Below are 20,215 nucleotides of genomic sequence, written 5' to 3' on the forward strand. Positions count from 1 at the left end.
GACCTCCTGGTTGCGACTCGAGACCGCCTGGTTGCGAGTGGGCTGTCCATTTTGGTTATTGGGCCGATATGTGTTTAGCTTGGGCTATCTGTTGACTGGATTATGTGTTGCTGTTGACTGCTTAAATGTTTAGGCCGGCCCAATAACCCCACGACTGTTTACTTGTATGTATGTTACGTGCCAATATGTGTTTTACGTGAATGCTTGTACACCGAACCTGACCTATACCGGTAACCATGTTAGGACGTGGTGACCAGCGTGTTTGACCAAGTAACCTAAATCTACCGAGCAACCCAAGGTGAGTTCACAACTTAAAAGCATGCGTCCCGGTGGTTTGGGACACGAGACTAAAACAATCCTATCCCCTTGTAAAAGGGGGTACCATTTACATTCCTTCCCTAGTTACTGGGAACAAACTTACTTTTCCTTCCCTGGTATTGGGAAACCTTTTAGTTAATTACTGTTTATACGGAATGCAACCAAACGGCACTAAACGAAACTCTATCACTCAAGTCCCTACTACATAATACCGATTAGTCGCCGGGGCCAGGCGAACGGGTTATTAGTTGATAGCGCTATTTAGGTTTTACCAGCCTCACACCGTGCCCTGGTTTGGGATCGGTCGTGAACTAATGTACTCTGGCATCCGTCAATGATGATAGAACATTGACATCGGGGCATCCTGCGGAAACGCAACGGTTACCTAGTGTTCGGTATTGGAAAAACAGTTTAGTCGCTAACTTTTGGGGTAGCTCCCCATGGCATGTATAAACGGATAAATTAACTGGTGAAACAAGTTTTTGGTAATTAAAACTGGGCAACTAGTGAACTCACTCAGCATTATTGTTGACCCCTTACTGCATGCTTTGCAGGTAACCAGTGACGAAGGAGCTTGCAGCTTGGGAACGAGTAGTGTCTGTCTACCCTTGTGTTGGGTGTTACCTTATTTTGAACTATGAACCTTGTTTAAACTGCCTTACTCATGCTTCCGCTACTTATTAACTGTTTGAACTTGAAACCTTAAACTCTGAACTTGATATTTGCTAATCCTATGGTTAGTAAGTATTACTTTTGATATCAACTTAACTATTCAGTATAATTGGTGGCTGGATCCTGGTCAGTCACGCCCCCGAAGCGGGTGTTATCCGCAGGTGGATTTTGGGGGTGTGACATCCTCCATTGGTTCGAAAAGCTCGAGTCGGTATTTGAGATGTGTGAATGCCCTGAGGCTCGCAAGGTGAAATGCGCCACTGGTACTTTAGAAGGGATTGCGCTAACTTGGTGGAATGCGCAAGTCCAACTTTTGGAATTGGCAGCTGCTAACGCCACTCCCTAGAATGATTTCAAGGAGCTGATTAAACGGGAATACTGCACACGCGACGACATCCACAAGTTAGAAGTGGAGTTCTTTCATTTGAAGATGACTGGGTCAGAAATTGAGGCTTATACTAAAAGGTCAAACGAGCTGGCTGTTCTGTGTCCAACTATGGTGGACCCTCCTATCAAACGCATTAAGTTATATCTCAAGGGGTTGGCACCAGAAATTCAAAGCCACGTGACATCGGCCAACCTTGCTAACATCCAGGATATTCAGCGCCTTGCTCATCGCCTCACGGATCAGGCAGTGGAACAAGACAGGCTGCCTAAGCGCATCAGCGCTACTGCTACCGTTACCACTTCTGCTACTCCTGCTACCCCCAGCGACAACAAGAGAAAATGGGAGGGGGATTCCAGCAAAGGTTCAGCTTCAGTTCAGTCTCAGGTGCAGCAGCGAAAGACTGACAACTATCAGAGCCCTAGTCAGCAATCTTCGGGCAGTCACAGGCAGGGTGGATATCGAGGAAACCTCCCAAAGTGTAACAACTGTAACAGACATCACAGTGGCCAGTGCAACAAGGGTCGCTGTCAGAGATGCCTCAAGATGGGTCATGAGGCCAAGGATTGTAGGAGCCCGCGGCCTCCGAATCAGAATCAGCAGCAGCAGCAGCAAACACAGCAGAATCAGCAACAGGGCAACAAAGGATGTTTTCATTGTGGCGCTGAAGGTCACTTCAAAAGACACTGCCCTCAGTTGCACCGAAACCAGAACAACAACAACAACAACAATAACCAAGGAAACGGAAACAACAATGGGGGAAACAACAATGATGGGAACAACGGCGCTAGGGGTCGTGCATTTGTGCTGGGGCAGGGTGATGCCAGGAACGATCCCAACGTAGTCATGGGTAAGTTTTTCTTGACGACTTTTATGTTACTGTATTGTTTGATTCGGGTGCGGATACTAGCTATGTGTCTTTGAAAGTGAGTCAAAAGTTATGGCAGTTCCAGAGTTATGGCAGTTCCAGAGTTGGAGGGGGAAGGCTTTAGTAAAGTGGTTCTGTCGGTTGAATATGAATGGAGTCCTCTTAGGTGTGCTCATTGTAAGGTGTTTGGTCACTCTGATGATTCCTGCCCGAATCAGCCTAGGAGGGCTCCTAAGGGGCCGATCACTGGTCAAAACAAACATGAGGGAAGCAATTCCCGGAAGCAAGTGAAGCAGCCGGCTGTAGACAAAGAGGGATTTACGGATGTGGAGCGAAAAAAAGCGGCTAGGAAATCAGGGTTTCCTGTTAATAAGCAGAAGCAGAAGTTCGAATATCGGCCGATTGGATCCAAGCCGCAGGGTGGGACTACTACCTCAGGTCCGCCACCTAGTGTCAAAACGCACAATCCGTTTGATGTTCTATCGGATAGAGGTAAGAATGTGGGTAAAAATGGTGAAGCTCAGCATGACCAGCAGGAATCGGATGAGGAGGAGGTTGAAGAAGTCTACAATGAAACTAGTGCATTTATGACATCGGGCACTCATCCTTTCTCCTCGAAAGCAGGGGCAACCACCTCTTCTACCAAGTCCTTGAATGGATAGGCTAGCTGTTTTTCGTCTGAAGGGGCTGCTGTTTTGTGGCTTCTTTATATTTGATGATGGTGGTTGAGGTTTTGTTTTGGGTTTTTTGCATTGTTTGTCTACTAGATGTCGTGTCATGATGTATAGTAGACTAGGATATGGGGTGTTTATTGGTCTTTGGTTTGTTTTGTTTTACATATATGGGGCATGTCCTGTATATGAACTAGTGGGGAACATATCCTCACTACTTGTACTTAATTGCGGTTGCATTTTAATAGAATCACCGGGGTAACCCTTTACCCAAAAAAAAAAAAAAAGTGAGTCAAAAGTTAAAACGTGCACCAACTCCCTTAAACACCAAGCATGTCATAGAGTTAGCTAATGGTAAAAGTCTAGAGGCCACACACATAGTTCAGGGTTGTAATCTTATCCTCGCTGGTCAGACTTTCTCTATCGACCTCATTCCTATAGTTCTGGGTAGTTTCGACATCGTCATTGGTATGGATTGGTTATCCAAGCAGCAAGCAGAGATCCTTTGTAAAGAGAAGATCATTCGTATTCCCCGTTCTGGTCAAGAACCTCTCGAAGTTCAAGGCGACAAAAGTGGTCCTGTGGTTGGCATCATCTCCTTCCTGAAGGCTCAGAAATGTTTGCGAAAGGGTCACACTGCCATTTTGGCACTAGTTACTGATGCATCAACGAAAGAGAAAAGGATAGAGGATATCCCAGTTGTACGCAAATTTCCTCAAGTGTTTCCTGAAGATTTACCTGGTCTACCGCCTCACCGCCAGGTCGAGTTTCAAATCGAGCTAGCTCCAGGAGCAGCACCAATAGCTCGCGCACCGTATCATTTAGCTCCAACTGAACTGGAAGAACTGTCAAAGCAACTGCAAGAGTCGAGCTACTACTCCAAGATTGACCTGAGGTCAGGTTACCATCAGCTGAGAGTCCAGGATGAGGACGTCTCTAAGACAGCTTTCAGAACTCGCTACGGTCATTACGAGTTTCTAGTCATGCCGTTCGGGCTAACGAACGCGCCTGCAGTTTTCATGGATCTTATGAACAGGGTGTGCAAGCCTTATCTAGACAAGTTTGTGATTGTTTTCATTGACGACATCCTGATCTACTCCAAGAGTCAGGAAGAATACGAGCAGCATCTACGACTTATCTTGGAACTTCTTCGAAAGGAACAACTGTACGCCAAATTTTCAAAATGCGACTTCTGGCTTCGTGAAGTCCACTTTCTAAGCCACGTGGTAAATAAGGATTGGATTCATGTTGATCCATCCAAGGTAGATTCGATCAGGAACTGGCCTGCACCGCGTACACCAACGAAAATACGCCAATTCTTGGGTTTGGCGGGTTACTACAGACGATTCATCAAAGACTTCTCAAAGATCGCTCAGCCGTTTACGCTACTGACACAGAAGGGTGTCATTTATCGATGGGGTAACCCCCAGGAAACCGCTTTTCAGCACCTAAAGGATAGGCTCTGCAGCGCACCTATTCTCTCATTACCAGAGGGCACGGACGATTTTGTGGTCTATTGTGACGCATCGATACAGGGGCTTGGTTGTGTATTGATGCAGCGGGAAAAAGTTATTGCTTATGCTTCGCGTCAACTTAAAGTTCACGAACGGAATTACACGACGCACGATTTAGAGCTGGGAGCTGTTGTTTTCGCGCTTAAGATATGGCGACACTACCTGTACGATACCAAGTGCACTATTTACACCGATCACAGGAGTCTCGAGCATATTTTCAAGCAGAAGGAATTGAACATGCGGCAACGTCGATGGGTTGAACTACTCAATGATTACGAATGTGTTATCAAGTACCAACCAGGCAAAGCCAATGTTGTGGCTGATGCTCTCAGTCGAAATGATACTGTACCTAGGCGTGTACGAGCCTTGCAGCTTACTATTCAGTCTAATCTCCCTGCACAGATACGAGATGCTCAGGTAGAAGCATTGAAACCAGAAAATGTCAAGGCTGAAGCCTTACGCGGTACAAGGCAGCGATTAGTACAAAAGGAAGACGGCGCCTACTATGTAACGGGGCGTATTTGGGTCCCACTATACGGCGGTTTACGAGAACTTGTGATGGATGAAGCGCACAAGTCTCGCTACTCGGTACATCCAGGATCGGACAAAATGTACCACGATCTAAAAACTACGTATTGGTGGCCAAGCATGAAAGCTCTCATCACAACCTATGTCAGCAAATGTTTGACCTGTGCAAGGGTCAAAGTTGAATATCAGAAACCATCAGGCCTACTTCAGCAACCTAAGATACCACAGTGGAAATGGGAGGAAATTTCCATAGATTTTGTCACTGGCCTACCCAGATCTCAGCGTGGGAACGATACCATTTGGGTGATCGTGGATCGACTCACAAAGTCTGCACACTTCCTGGCTATTAAGGAAACGGATAAGTTCTCCACCCTCGCAGACATATATCTTAAGGAAGTTGTTTCAAGGCACGGAGTGCCAACCTCTATTATTTCGGATTGGGATGCACGATTCACTTCAGAACTGTGGCAAGCGATGCACAAATCTTTTGGCTCTCGGTTAGACATGAGCACAGCTTATCACCCTCAGACGGATGGGCAGTCTGAGCGACCTATTCAAACTCTTGAAGACATGCTTCGAGCATGTGTTATCGATTTTGGCAACAGCTGGGAAAAACATCTCCCGTTAGTAGAGTTTTCGTACAATAACAGTTACCACACCAGCATTCAAGCCGCTTCATACGAGGCATTGTACGGACGTAAATGCCGGTCAACTCTCTGTTGGGCAGAGGTGGGGGATAGTCAAATCACAGGTCCAGAACTTGTAGTTGATGCTACTGAACGAATTGCACAGATACGACAACGCATGGCGGCAGCTCGCCACCGTCAGAAAAGTTACGCTGATAAGCGCAGGAAACCGCTCGAGTTCCAAGTTGGGGATCGAGTGCTACTCAAGGTCTCACCCTGGAAGGGTGTGGTTCGTTTTGGTAAACGAGGTAAACTCAATCCGCGGTATGTTGGACCGTTCGAAATCATCGAGAATGTTGGGATTGAACCCTAACAGAGGAACAGATAATGTAAAGCCAAAACCGGATCCCATCAGTGGACTCCTAATAAGCAGCAGTTTACTCTAATCTCTCCCCTTGATAGTGGTTATCTAACAGCTGTTAATCTAAAGTGCTGCTCAACTACAACAACTGATAAACCAAACTTTGATGATTACCTAACAACTGCTGAAGACAAACTCTGTTGCTCTATCTACTGCTGTTTCCTAAGTACTGCTGAAGACTCAAGCACTGCCCTCTCAAAGACTGATCACCTTTGAAGAAAGCACTGAAGACTCAACATCTGTGCTAAGGCTACAACAGTGGAACGTGAAGCAGTAGTTTCCTTATGTTTTGTATGTTAGTTGTGACAACTCGAGTTTCCAAGATTTCCACCTTCGCATTTATTGCACGTTAATTGTTTAAGTTGATTGTTACACGACTTGTTTGTTTCGCAATTGTGCACGTTTGTAATACGTTATATCGTGTTGTAATTTATATGTTATATTTGATGTGCAGCATAAGTGTATTTGTTGATATATGCTTGTATGTTGGTTAATATATGTATTGTATGAGTAATAAAATGGAACACATGCCAAACATCCCTCAGGAAAACACCCCATCGAAAACACCCTATGGCCGAAAACACTTCATGTGTTTTCATCCACTAACTAGTCAACGAAAACCAAATGGGCTTTGGCCCAGCTGTGATTAGATAAACATTTGTTTTAACCTTTACGTGAACTTTTATTCAGCAAACCCTAGTCACTCCTTACCTTCTCTTTCCCTTATCATTGTGCGACGGCAAGACTTAGATCTCGAAGCATCTGTTCATTCGTTAGGACTTCCGGTTAGTGCAATTGCTTTTAGTCTTTTTTTGTGAGATATATGATTAATTATTGGTATATCATGTTGCCTGCTACTATTCTTATAATATGTGCTCTTATTTATTGGTATATCATGTTAGCATATCCAATCCATATGCCGTCGCATGTGCTTCTCGAAGTATGTGTATGTTGATAATGTTTGATTGGTGGTGTGAGGATTATGTCTAAGGTAGTGAGTTGAATGATTTAATTTTTGGATTCATTAAAACATTACTGATTGCTATGATGATAACATGCAAATGGTTGGTATTGAAATAAGAGATAGTGATATATAGTATACTAAAAATCGGTCCAATCATAGCATGGAATTAATAGTCTTGGTCGGCCATTATTGGTAAAATTTATAATAATAAGTAACCACAAGAATTAAAGGTAGATGTGTTCTGTATGTGTACGAATAGGTGATGAATATGTATGGCTGAATGAATTGTCAAATTCAATATAGAGTATTAACCTAATGCCACATGAAATTGTCAGGGTTCATTAATTACTTCTGATGGGATTGGTGGATGTTAGATATTAGCAGAGTAGGGTTCCGTTGCATGTAACTGACATTGATGATGATGCCCAACGAAAACACTGCCCGACGAAAACCCCAGAGTGATTTCGTCGCCTGGGGATTTCGCCAACAAGTTTTTTCGCTGTATATGTGATTTCGTCCATTATCTTGCACAGTGGTTCTGTTAGTTCTTTAACGCTGTTGAACATGCCAATTGTGTTAATATGTTAATCGGGTTAGGTTAACTAAGTTTTGTATGTTAAGCTCATTGTATGTGATAACTCTGTTGATTTTGATCTAACTCAGTTATGGCACAGTAACTATGTTAAGTGAGGTATGTTAACTACGTTAAGTGTGTAACTTTATTATGTACGTTAAATTTGTTAATCCTGATTAGCATTGTTAACACCGTTATGTTTACCATGATTGTTAATGAATAATCTTGTTAGAGTAGACTGGGAAATCTACTATGTGAAGCGTGAATTATGTGAACTTGAATAACTGTTTACGTGTTAATTGATGTTAACTATCCAGTACACTTAGTGACTTCGATTGCATGTGAAACTTTACCAACATGAACTGACTGTGTATACATGCATACTTTAGGCTTTGATTGATTGTTTGCGAGCACATAGTTTAGCATACCGAGCAGACCAAGGTGAGTTCACACTCTTTACCAAGGCATGGGATTCCCGGGGATAGGGAATGGGTTGAATGATGGAATGGAACAATTACGCGTACATACACGGTTACTAGACTATCTACCATGGTCCTCGGGTTAAGCAGGACACTTACGTAAAACCTACGTAAACAGGAATATGCTACTGTCTTCCGGAGTCAGGAAGGACACTTACGTAAAACCTACGTAAACAATAACATGCTACTGTCTTCCGGAGTCAGGAAGGACACTTACGTAAAACCTACGTAAACCCCACGCGTACCACTGTCCTCGGGTACAGAAGGACACTTACGCAAAACCTACGTAAAGCTTGTACGTACTACTGTTCTCGGTTGTGAAGAACACTTATGGTTACGAATAGTCTAGTGGTTATACAACATGGGAAGCCCCCACCAATAGAACGTACTATCGGCCCAGTAGAGCCGCATTTTTCAAACGAACTTACTATTACGCATTTACTTTCTGTGAACTCGCTCAACTAGTTGTTGATCCTCTGTTACATGCCTTGCGGGTTGTTAGATACATGGAGCTTGCACAGGGAGGAGCTGGTCGTTGTGGGCTTGGAACGTGATTGTCTTGTTAAACACTTATGACATTTCATACTTAATTATGTTGGGTTTTATTTATACGCTTCCGCTAAACAGTGATAACATACTTATATTTTGAACACCTTTCATATTGGTGGATTGAATGGCATTTACTTTTACATATTAATTACATGTTCAATATGATTGGTGGCTTGATCCTGGTCAGTCACGCTCCCAAGCGGTGATACTCCGCAGGTGGATTTTGGGGGTGTGACAGATTGGTATCAGAGCCATTGGTTATAGAGAACTTGGTTTTAATAAGGGGAAAACGTTTTTATTAAAACAAGACTATAACCAGTACAGTGCTCAACGATCCACAACGACGCTTCGCTCCACGTGCAAGACTCAACATCCTAGGTAATAAGGTTTATGTTTATTGCCTACTTGCTAGAATTGCATAGAACTTTACTCGTGGTATGCTTAGATTACATTGCTCACTATTTGTTATTGCTTGAGAACACTTGTGTGCTTACACTCTTCTGTCATCGCACTATTCGCGAACCTCTCTCACTTACGTTACATTTGCTATGAAGATCATGGCCGGACGTATCAACATGACACAAGCCCAGTTGACGGCTCTCATTAACGAACGGATTGCTGCGGCACTTGCAGCCATACAAGCAGGAGGTATACCCTGCAGTAGTAACTAGGATCTTTAGATCCTACACTCCTAAACCAACTCTTGTGTTTAACCTTGTCCTATTCTTATACACAATAGGTCAACACGCTCAGCCACCTGTTTACACCTTCAAAAATCTCAAGGATTGCCAACCTAGTACCTTCAGTGGAACTGAGGGAGTTGAAGGCCTCCTCCACTGGTTCGAAAGGCTCGAAACTGACTTTGAGGTGTGTGATTGCCCTGAGTCTCGTAGGGTAAAGTTTGCTACTGGAACACTCGAAGGTGCTGCATTAACCTGGTGGGAAGCACAGGTTCAAATGTTAGGACTGGTAGCTGCTAATGCCACTCCCTGGAACGAGTTCAAGGACCTAATTAAGGAAGAGTTTTGCAGTCGAGAAGACATCCACAAACTAGAGGTAGAGTTCCTCAACCTACAGATGGTGGGGTCTGAAATTGAAGTTTATACGAAGAGATCGAATGAATTAGCCACATTTTGCCCCACTATGGTGGACTCTCCCACCAAACACATCGAACTGTATCTCAAGGGTCTGGTGCCCGAAATTCAGAGTCATGTGACCGCAGCTAATCTTGGCACTATCCAGCAAGTCACTCGACTTGCTCATCGTCTCACAGACCAGGCTGTAGAACAAAACAAACTACCGAAACGTGTTAAAACTGATACTGCATGTGCTTCTAGTGATAACAAACGCAAGTGGGATTAAAACCTGAGCAAGGGATTAATTTTGGTCCAGCCTCTGGCGCAGCAGCAAAAGATAGATGACTACCAGAGCCCCGGACAACAGTTTTCTAGTAGTCGTGGGCAGAGTGGATATCGAGGTAATCATCCAAAGTGTAACAGATGCAATAGACACCACAGCGGTCAGTGCAACAAGGGTCGTTGCCAGCGGTGTCTCAAGATTGGTCATGAAGCTAAGGATTGTCGAAACTCACGACCTGTAACTCAAGAACAACAACGACCGCCTCAACCTCCGCAGAATCAGCAGCAACAACAAGAGGCATTGCCCGCAAATAAACCAGGACCAGACTCAGAACCACGACCATGGAAACAGGGGCGACAATGGGGATAGCGTTGGGGGAAACAATGGAAACAAGGACGCCAAGGCCGCGTGTACGTGATTGGTTAGGGTGACGCAAGGAACGATCTTAACGTAATAATGGGTAAGTTTCTTCTTGTCGACTTCTATGTTACTATATTGTTTGATTCGGGTGTGAATACCAATTATATGTCTTTGAAAGTTAGTCGAATGTTAAAACGTACACCAACTCCCTTGAACACCCAACGTGTCGTAGTGTTAACTAGTGGTAAAGGTCTAGAGGCCGTACATAGTTCAGGGTTGTAATCTTATCCTCGCTGGTCAGACGTTCCCTATCGACCTCATTCCTATAGTTCTGGACAGCACCTATAGCTCACGCACCGTACCGCTTAGCTCCATCCGAATTGGAAGAACTATCGATGCAGCTACAAGAACTCTTGGATATGGGATTCATCCGACCTATCTTTTCGCCTTGGGGAGCTCCAGTATTATTTGTGAAAAAGAAGGATGGCACTTTCAGGATGTGCATAAACTATCGCGAACTGAACAAGGTCACAGTGAAGAACCGTTATCCTCTTCCACGCATTGACGACTTATTCGACCAGTTGCAAGGGTCGAGTTACTACTCCAAGTTTGATCTAAGGTCCAGTTATCATCAGCTGATAGTCCGCGAGGAGGACGACTCCAAGACAGCATTCAGAACTCGCTACGGTCACTACGAGTTTCTAGTCATGCCATTCGGGCTTACGAACGCGCCTGCAGTTTTCATGGATCTTATGAACAGGGTGTGTAAACCCTATCTAGACAAGTTTGTAATTGTCTTTATCGACGACATTCTGATCTACTCTAAGAGTCAGGAGGAGCACGAGCAGCACTTACGTCTTATCTTGGAACTTCTTCGAAAGGAACAACTGTACGCCAGGTTTTCAAAATGTGACTTCTGGCTTCGTGAAGTCCATTTCTTAGGCCATGTGGTAAACAGGGATGGGATTCATGTCGATCCATCCAAGGTAGATTCGATCAGGAACTGGCCTGCACCGCGTACACCAACGGAAATACGCCAATTCTTGGGTTTGGCTGGGTATTACAGACGGTTCATTAAAGACTTCTCCAAGATCGCACAGCCGCTTACAATGTTGACACAGAAAGGTGTTACCTATCGTTGGGGTAACACACAAGAAACGACTTTTCAGTACCTGAAGGATAGACTATGCAGCGCACATATTCTCTCATTGCCAGAGGGCACGGATGATTTTGTGGTCTATTGTTACGCATCGATACAGGGGCTTGGTTGTGTATTGATGCAGCGTGATAAAGTTATTGCCTACGCTTCGCGGCAACTCAAATTTCATGAACGGAACTACACGACGCACGATTTAGAGATGGGAACTGTTATTTTCGCGCTTAAAGATATGGCGACACTACCTGTACGGTACCAAGTGCACTATCTACACCGATCACAGGAGTCTCGAGCATATTTTCAAGCAGAAGGAATTGAACATGCGTCAACGACAATGGGTCGAACTACTGAACGATTGCGAATGCGCCATCAAGTACCATCCAGGCAAAGCCAATGTTGTGGCTGACGTTCTCAGTCGAAAAGACACTCTACCTAGGCGTATACGAGCTTTGCAGCTCACTATTCAGTCTGATCTTCCTGCACAAATACGAGATGCTCAGGTGGAAGCATTGAAACCAGAAAACGTCAGGGCTGAAGCCTTACGCGGCTCAAGGCAACGATTAGAACAGAAGGAAGACGGCGCCTACTATGTAACAGGACGTAATTGGGTCCCACTATATGGCGGTTTACGAGAACTTGTGATGGATGAAGCGCACAAGTCTCGCTACTCGGTACATCCAGGTTCGGATAAAATGTACCACGATCTCAGAACTACGTATTGGTGGCCAAGCATGAAAGCCCTCATCGCAACGTGCGTCGGCAAATGTTTGACTTGTGCGAAAGTCAAGACAGAGTACCAGAAACCCTCAGGCCTACTTCAGCAACCCAGGATACCACAGTGGAAATGGGAAGAAATTTCCATGGATTTTGTTACTGGCCTGCCTAGATCCCAGCGTGGGAATGATACTATTTGGGAGATCGTAGATCGACTCACAAAGTCTGCTCATTTCTTGGCTATCAAAGAAACGGATAAGTTCTCTACTTTAGCAGACGTCTACTTGAAGGAATTGTTTCGAGGCACGGAGTGCCAACCTCTATTATTTCGGACCGGGATGCACGATTCACTTCAGAACTATGGCAAGCAATGCACAAAGCTTTTGGCTCTCGATTAGACATGAGCACAGCTTACCATCCTCAGACAGATGGGCAGTCTGAGCGCACGATTCAAACCCTAGAAGACATGCTTCGGGCATGTGTTATTGATTTCGGAAACAGCTGGGAAAAGCATCTCCCGTTAGTGGAATTTTCATACAACAACAGTTACCACACCAGCATACAAGCCGCTCCATTCGAGGCATTGTACGGACGTATATGTCGGTCACCTCTCTGTTGGGCAGAGGTGGGGGATAGTCAGATCACAGGTCCAGAAATGGTAGTTGATGCTACTGAACGAATAGCACAGATACGACAACGCATGGCGGCAGCTCGTGATCGCCAGAAAAGCTACGCTGATAAACGCAGAAAACCGCTCGAATTCCAAATTGGGGATCGAGTGCTACTCAAAGTCTCACCCTGGAAGGGTGTGGTTCGTTTTGGTAAACGAGGCAAGCTCAATCCACGGTATGTTGGACCGTTCGAAATCACTGAAAGAATAGGCAAAGTAGCCTACAGACTAAACCTACCAGCTGAACTTGGTGCAGTTCACAATGTTTTCCACGTGTCGAATCTGAAGAAGCGTCTGTCAGATGAGACCCTCATAGTTCCTTTGAAGGAACTCACTATCGACGATCAGTTGTGATTCATTGAGGAACCAGTTGAAATCACGGACCGGGACGTTAAGGTCCTCAAGCACACCAGAATACCTCTTGTTCGAGTTCGTTGGAACTCCCGTCGTGGCCCAGAGTTCACCTGGGAACGAGATGATCAAATGAAACTCAAGTATCCCCGGTTGTTTGGAAACAGTGCAACCACTACTGAGGCTGAAGCTACTACAGAATTTCGGGACGAAATTCCAAATCAACGGGGGGATGATGTGACACCCCAGGAAAACCAGTAAACCATGCAAACTTAACTAGCTTCCTCAGTAACCGCATGCTAAATTTCGGGACGAAATTTCTTTCAAGTTGGGGATAATGTGACAACTCGAGTTTCCAAGATTTCCACCTTCGCATTTATTGCACGTTAATTGTTTAAGTTGTTTGCTACACGACTTGTTTGTTTCGCAATTGTGCACGTTTGTAATACGTTATATCGTGTTGTAATTTATATGTTATATTTGATGTGCAGCATAAGTGTATTTGTTGATATATGCTTGTATGTTGGTTAATATATGTATTGTATGAGTAATAAAATGGAACACATGCCAAACATCCCTCAGGAAAACACCCCAACGAAAACACCCTATGGCCGAAAACACTTCATGTGTTTTCATCCACTAACTAGTCAACGAAAACCAAATGGGCTTTGGCCCGGCTGTGATTAGATAAACATTTGTTTTAACCTTTACGTGAACTTTTATTCGGCAAACCCTAGTCACTCCTTACCTTCTCTTTCCCTTATCATTGTGCGACGGCAAGACTTAGATCTCGAAGCATCTGTTCATTCGTTAGGACTTCCGGTTAGTGCAATTGCTTTTAGTCTTTTTTTGTGAGATATATGATTAATTATTGGTATATCATGTTGCCTGCTACTATTCATATAATATGTGCTCTTATTTATTGGTATATCATGTTAGCATATCCAATCCATATGCCGTCGCATGTGCTTCTCGAAGTATGTGTATGTTGATAATGTTTGATTGGTGGTGTGAGGATTATGTCTAAGGTAGTGAGTTGAATGATTTAATTTTTGGATTCATTAAAACATTACTGATTGCTATGATGATAACATGCAAATGGTTGGTATAGAAATAAGAGATAGTGATATATAGTATACTAAAAACCGGTCCAATCATAGCATGGAATTAATAGTCTTGGTCGGCCATTATTGGTAAAATTTATAATAATAAGTAACCACAAGAATTAAAGGTAGATGTGTTCTGTATGTGTACGAATAGGTGATGAATATGTATGGCTGAATGAATTGTCAAATTCAATATAGAGTATTAACCTAATGCCACATGAAATTGTCAGGGTTCATTAATTACTTCTGATGGGATTGGTGGATGTTAGATATTAGCAGAGTAGGGTTCCGTTGCATGTAACTGACATTGATGGTGATGCCCGACGAAAACACTGCCCGACGAAAACCCAGAGTGATTTCGTCGCCTGGGGATTTCGCCAACAAGTTTTTTCGCTGTATATGTGATTTCGTCCATTATCTTGCACAGTGGTTCTGTTAGTTCTTTAACGCTGTTGAACATGCCAATTGTGTTAATATGTTAACCGGGTTAGGTTAACTAAGTTTTGTATGTTAAGCTCATTGTATGTGATAACTCTGTTGATTTTGATCTAACTCAGTTATGGCACAGTAACTATGTTAAGTGAGTTAACCTTGTTAGGTATGTTAACTACGTTAAGTGTGTAACTTTATTATGTATGTTAAATCTGTTAATCCTGATTAGCATTGTTAACACCGTTATGTTTACCATGATTGTTAATGAATAATCTTGTTAGAGTAGACTGGGAAATCTACTATGTGAAGCGTGAATTATGTGAACTTGAATAACTGTTTACGTGTTAATTGATGTTAACTATCCAGTACACTTAGTGACTTCGATTGCATGTGAAACTTTACCAACATGAACTGACTGTGTATACATGCATACTTTAGGCTTTGATTGATTGTTTGCGAGCACATAGTTTAGCATACCGAGCAGACCAAGGTGAGTTCACACTCTTTACCAAGGCATGGGATTCCCGGGGATAGGGAATGGGTTGAATGATGGAATTGAACAATTACGCGTACATACACGGTTACTAGACTATCTACCATGGTCCTCGGGTTAAGCAGGACAATTACGTAAAACCTACGTAAACAGGAATATGCTACTGTCTTCCGGAGTCAGGAAGGACACTTACGTAAAACCTACGTAAATAATAACATGCTACTGTCTTCCGGAGTCAGGAAGGACACTTACGTAAAACCTACGTAAACCCTACGCGTACCACTGTCCTCGGGTACAGAAGGACACTTACGTAAAACCTACGTAAAGCTTGTACGTACTACTGTTCTCGGTTGTGAAGAACACTTATGGTTACGAATAGTCTAGTGGTTATACAACATGGGAAGCCCCCACCAATAGAACGTACTATCGGCCCAGTAGAGCCGCATTTTTCAAACGAACTTACTATTACGCATTTACTTTCTCTGAACTCGCTCAACTAGTTGTTGATCCTCTGTTACATGCCTTGCGGGTCGTTAGATACATGGAGCTTGCACAGGGAGGAGCTGGTCGTTGTGGGCTTGGAACGTGATTGTCTTGTTAAACACTTATGACATTTCATACTTAATTATGTTGGGTTTTATTTATACGCTTCCGCTAAACAGTGATAACATACTTATATTTTGAACACCTTTCATATTGGTGGATTGAATGGCATTTACTTTTACATATTAATTACATGTTCAATATGATTGGTGGCTTGATCCTGGTCAGTTACGCTCCCAAGCGGTGATACTCCGCAGGTGGATTTTGGGGGTGTGACATTAGTGAAATGTCAGATGTTACATAACAGTAGTTTGTACAGATCAGTATTTATAGTTTGTTAGGTCGTTAGATGTCACTATCATGGTGACGTCAGCTGAAGTATATCAGTAGTTTGGTTTGCCTATAAGTATAACAGTACTCTGTACTGTTACACTTGATTGTTTTGAGTGAGTTCTTCTCCTCAATTCATCCTTTCATCTTGTGCAACCAACTCTGGTGTATCAGGCTGAGGGGGAGTTTAGATTGTAAGCTTTTACTGTAATCTTTTGCTTATTTGTAAATCATTTGACTCAATGAAAAGCAATTGTTTATCAATCTCTACTTTCTTTTGTTTGTGTTTACAAAGTTTGCTACCCATTTCCGGTGCACTTCATCATTTTATGCAAACAAACACAAATCATGACAGCCTCAGATCCTAACAATTGGTATCAGAGCTTGGACAGTCAAATTCGATCTAACAATCAATTTGACATAACAGTTCAGCTCACAATGCATTGATACTAAGGTTGATTGTATCTAGTTGAAAAACAAAGTAACGAGTAAATCATGGTCAAAGTGGTTATTCAAAAACTCTGTAAAACAACCAAGATGTCATATGACACACAAATATCAAACAACAAATGTTATCATGCATGTGTCACTCATAGTTTTCAGATCTGTGAAATATCTGATAAATTATGAGATCGTTCAATATTTCAAAATTGATTTCAAATGTTGTTTCGATATTTGTGATGTTCTTAATAAACACTAAAGTATGTACCTCAGATCAGCAAAACTTGTGTTCTTCTAAGACACTAGTATACCGCTGATATAGAAAAGAGGGAAATAAAACTTTAGTAAAAAATTTCTCATGTGTTCAAAGGCAAGTTGAGTACCTTCAAAAGGACCAAATCAACCTTGTCTAACACCTATTGAGAAAAATAAATTGTCAAAAACAGTCCTAATCATAAGTAATGTGAGATCTGTACTAAAACATGCTCAAACATGGTCAGATTTCTTAAAACATTGCTTCAAGGTGATTATGGACAAGGTATGTTCAAAATATAATCTCCTAGTGAGTATTTCTGAACATATGAATAATAAGGGTAAAAAGGGAAAAAGGGAAATAAGAAATCTCAAAGTGTGACTATCTCAAAACTTTTGAAATCAAAAGGAAAGAGTATTAGCATAAAACACTTTTGAGGTTAAAATTAGATCTTCAGTGGTCATCATGCAACTGTGTGCATTCATCAATACAGAAATTGTTCTGGTAACAATGGCATATCCAGTGATTGTGCTTAAAAGAAATTTACAATCAATTGACAAGAAAATGACCCAAATAATGGTCAGAATAACTTGAGAATAATTTGATCATTTACTTGAAAAAAAAAACTGTCAGATCCTTTTGATTATATCCAAAACATCCTTTATTTTTTTAAGGTGTTTTCCTTTTAATAAAACTAGATGCATTTTAATTTCTATAAAATGTATTTTGAACTTTTACTCATTTTTAATAGTGAAAGTTCATCTCTGGTCAGGATGTAATCTCCTTATTTTTTGTGTGAAATTACTATCCTTAAAACTAGTCAAAAGGAAATGACTCACACATCAAGGTCATGTTAAGCTCAAGTTTAGTTTGTCACAGATCAGAAATTGATTGTAAATCCATTTTTTTTTGGGTAAAGGGTTACCCCGGTGATTCTATATATTCACAACCAAAAAAACACAAGTAGTGTAGAGAGTCTACACTAGTTCAATCATGAGACATGCCTCATGAAAGTAAATCCAAAAATCCAAAGCAAAAACACAGACAACCAAAAACATGGACCGACAACTAGACTAAACTCTAGATAATAAACAACCAAAACAGCTAATCAGCCCCCATCATCGCCTTTTTCATCCGCATGGATCTCCCATTCTTCAAGAATCTTTCGCACCCTCACGGTATCCTTCAACTTTGCTCCCATCAACTTGTATCGCACTGTTTTGATAATAACATCACTAACCGTCTCAGGAGGTCTCAATTGATTTTAAACAACCTTGCATTCCTCTCTTGCCAAATATTATATGCAGTAGCCGCAACGAGAAGCTTAGCAACATAAATCAGCCCTCTTATGATGACTACGAGCACAAAGCCATTCAACAATCTCAGACCATTTCGGGCTGACCGAGTTCATCCCCCCCTGATCCCGAATTTGCGTCCACACCTGAGAAGAGTACTTGCATTCAAAGAACAGGTGTGGGTGAGAATCAAAATTCTCAAAGCACAATAAGCAACACATCATATTCATGTTTTTCCTACGAGACATATCCCATTGCAGAATTTTATCCTGCGTAAGGAGCTTATGTTTCATAATCAACCACATCATGAAGGCGTGCCTCGGAATACACTGGCGAACCACACAATATTGCACCAATCAACTTCCGGCTCCCTATGACGCAACGGGTGCCAAACCCCAGAAGACGAAAACCCATTAAGCTCATTACCATCCTTCCATAGCAGCCTATCATTTTTCAAAGGATCCAATAGAACTTGATCAATCTGAATAAGAACAGGGAATAAATCCCTCCAAGCCAAAGGCCATCTCCAACCACCATTCGAATACACATCAGCAACCGAATCCTCCAACCTAAAATCAGCATCAGTGATAACTCTAGCCGAAAGAAAATCGGCCAAAGGCCCCAAGACGGTCCAGTTATCATACCAAGCTGAAGTAGTAGCACCATTACCTACATCCGACCAAATATGTTTTCTAACCAACGGCCCCAGCTGAGAGAGCTTTTGCCACGACCAACAGCTATTTGCAGGCGTTTTGCAAACCCAAAAACTCTTGCCCTTTAAACGATACGAGTGCACCCAGTCAACCCACAATGAATCCCGCTTGGAAACGATGCTCCAAATGTGAGACGTCATCAGCGCTTTGTTCATATCCCCAACACGTCTAATTCCCAAGCCCCCTTCATATTTAGGCGTACAAACCAATTTCCAAGAAACTTTAGACTTACCTTTACTGAATGCAGACTCTTGAAACCATAGAAAATTTCTCATTTTAGCTTGAAGGTCCTTGATAATCCGAACCGGCAAGATAAAAACCGAGGACCAATAAATATGCATCGAAGATAGTACAGAATTAATAAGCTGAAGTCTTCCCGCGAACGATAAAAGCTTATTTCTCCAGTGCATGATACGTTTTTCTAATCTCTCCACTAGCACTCGACAGTCATTGTAACCAAGCTTAGCCGAAACCAGAGGAACCCCCAAATACTTGACAGGCAACTTTCCTTCCTTAAAAGGCATGATATCCAGAATAGCTTGTTTAGTATGATTTTTAACGTTGCAAAAGAAAATCGTGCTTTTCTGGTTGCTAGGCACCAACCCCGACATCTTAGTGAACCTCGAGAGAGAAGACATAATACAGTTAGCCGAATCAACTTCCCCTCTAGCGAAAAGAAACAAGTCATCTGCAAAGCAAAGATTAATAATCCGCTGCCTTGCGCATCTATTATGAAACCTGAACGAAGAATCAATTCGAACCGAATGCTGCAAAATACTCGTTAAGACCTCCATAACTAAAGTAAATAAATATGGGGACATTGGATCACCCTGCCTTAACCCACGTTTTCCTTTGAAAAAACCATGCACCGAGCCATTAACACAAACCGAGAATGAGGTAGTAGAGACACATACCATAATCCACTCCACCATTTTGATGTTAAATCCAAACCCAATCAACACACTTTTCAGAAACCCCCAATCCACAGTATCGTAAGCTTTCTGAATATCGACTTTAAAAGCACACCTAGGAGGACCCACATCTCAATGATAATTATGCATTAACTCTTGGGTTAAAAGAATATTATCCGAGATTTTCCGACCAGGAACAAAGGCCGATTGGTTGATACTAACAATATCATTAAGGGCACCTTTAATCCTGTCCGCAGCAATCTTACTGATACATTTGTAAAAAACATTACAGCAAGCAATCGGACGAAAATCAGTAACAAGCATAGGGGTCGAAACCTTTGGAATGAGAACAATGAGCGTATGATTCAATTCCCGGAGCAGGTTACCCGTTTCAAAGAAATCCTTAATCGCATTAGAAACATCATTACCAACTGAAGACCAAGCACCTTTAAAGAAGGCTCCCGTGTACCCATCCGGCCCAGGGGCTTTGTCGTTACCAATAGAAAACATTGCCTTTTT

Source organism: Helianthus annuus, chromosome 3 (assembly GCF_002127325.2).
Source record: "Helianthus annuus cultivar XRQ/B chromosome 3, HanXRQr2.0-SUNRISE, whole genome shotgun sequence".
NCBI lineage: Eukaryota > Viridiplantae > Streptophyta > Magnoliopsida > Asterales > Asteraceae > Helianthus > Helianthus annuus.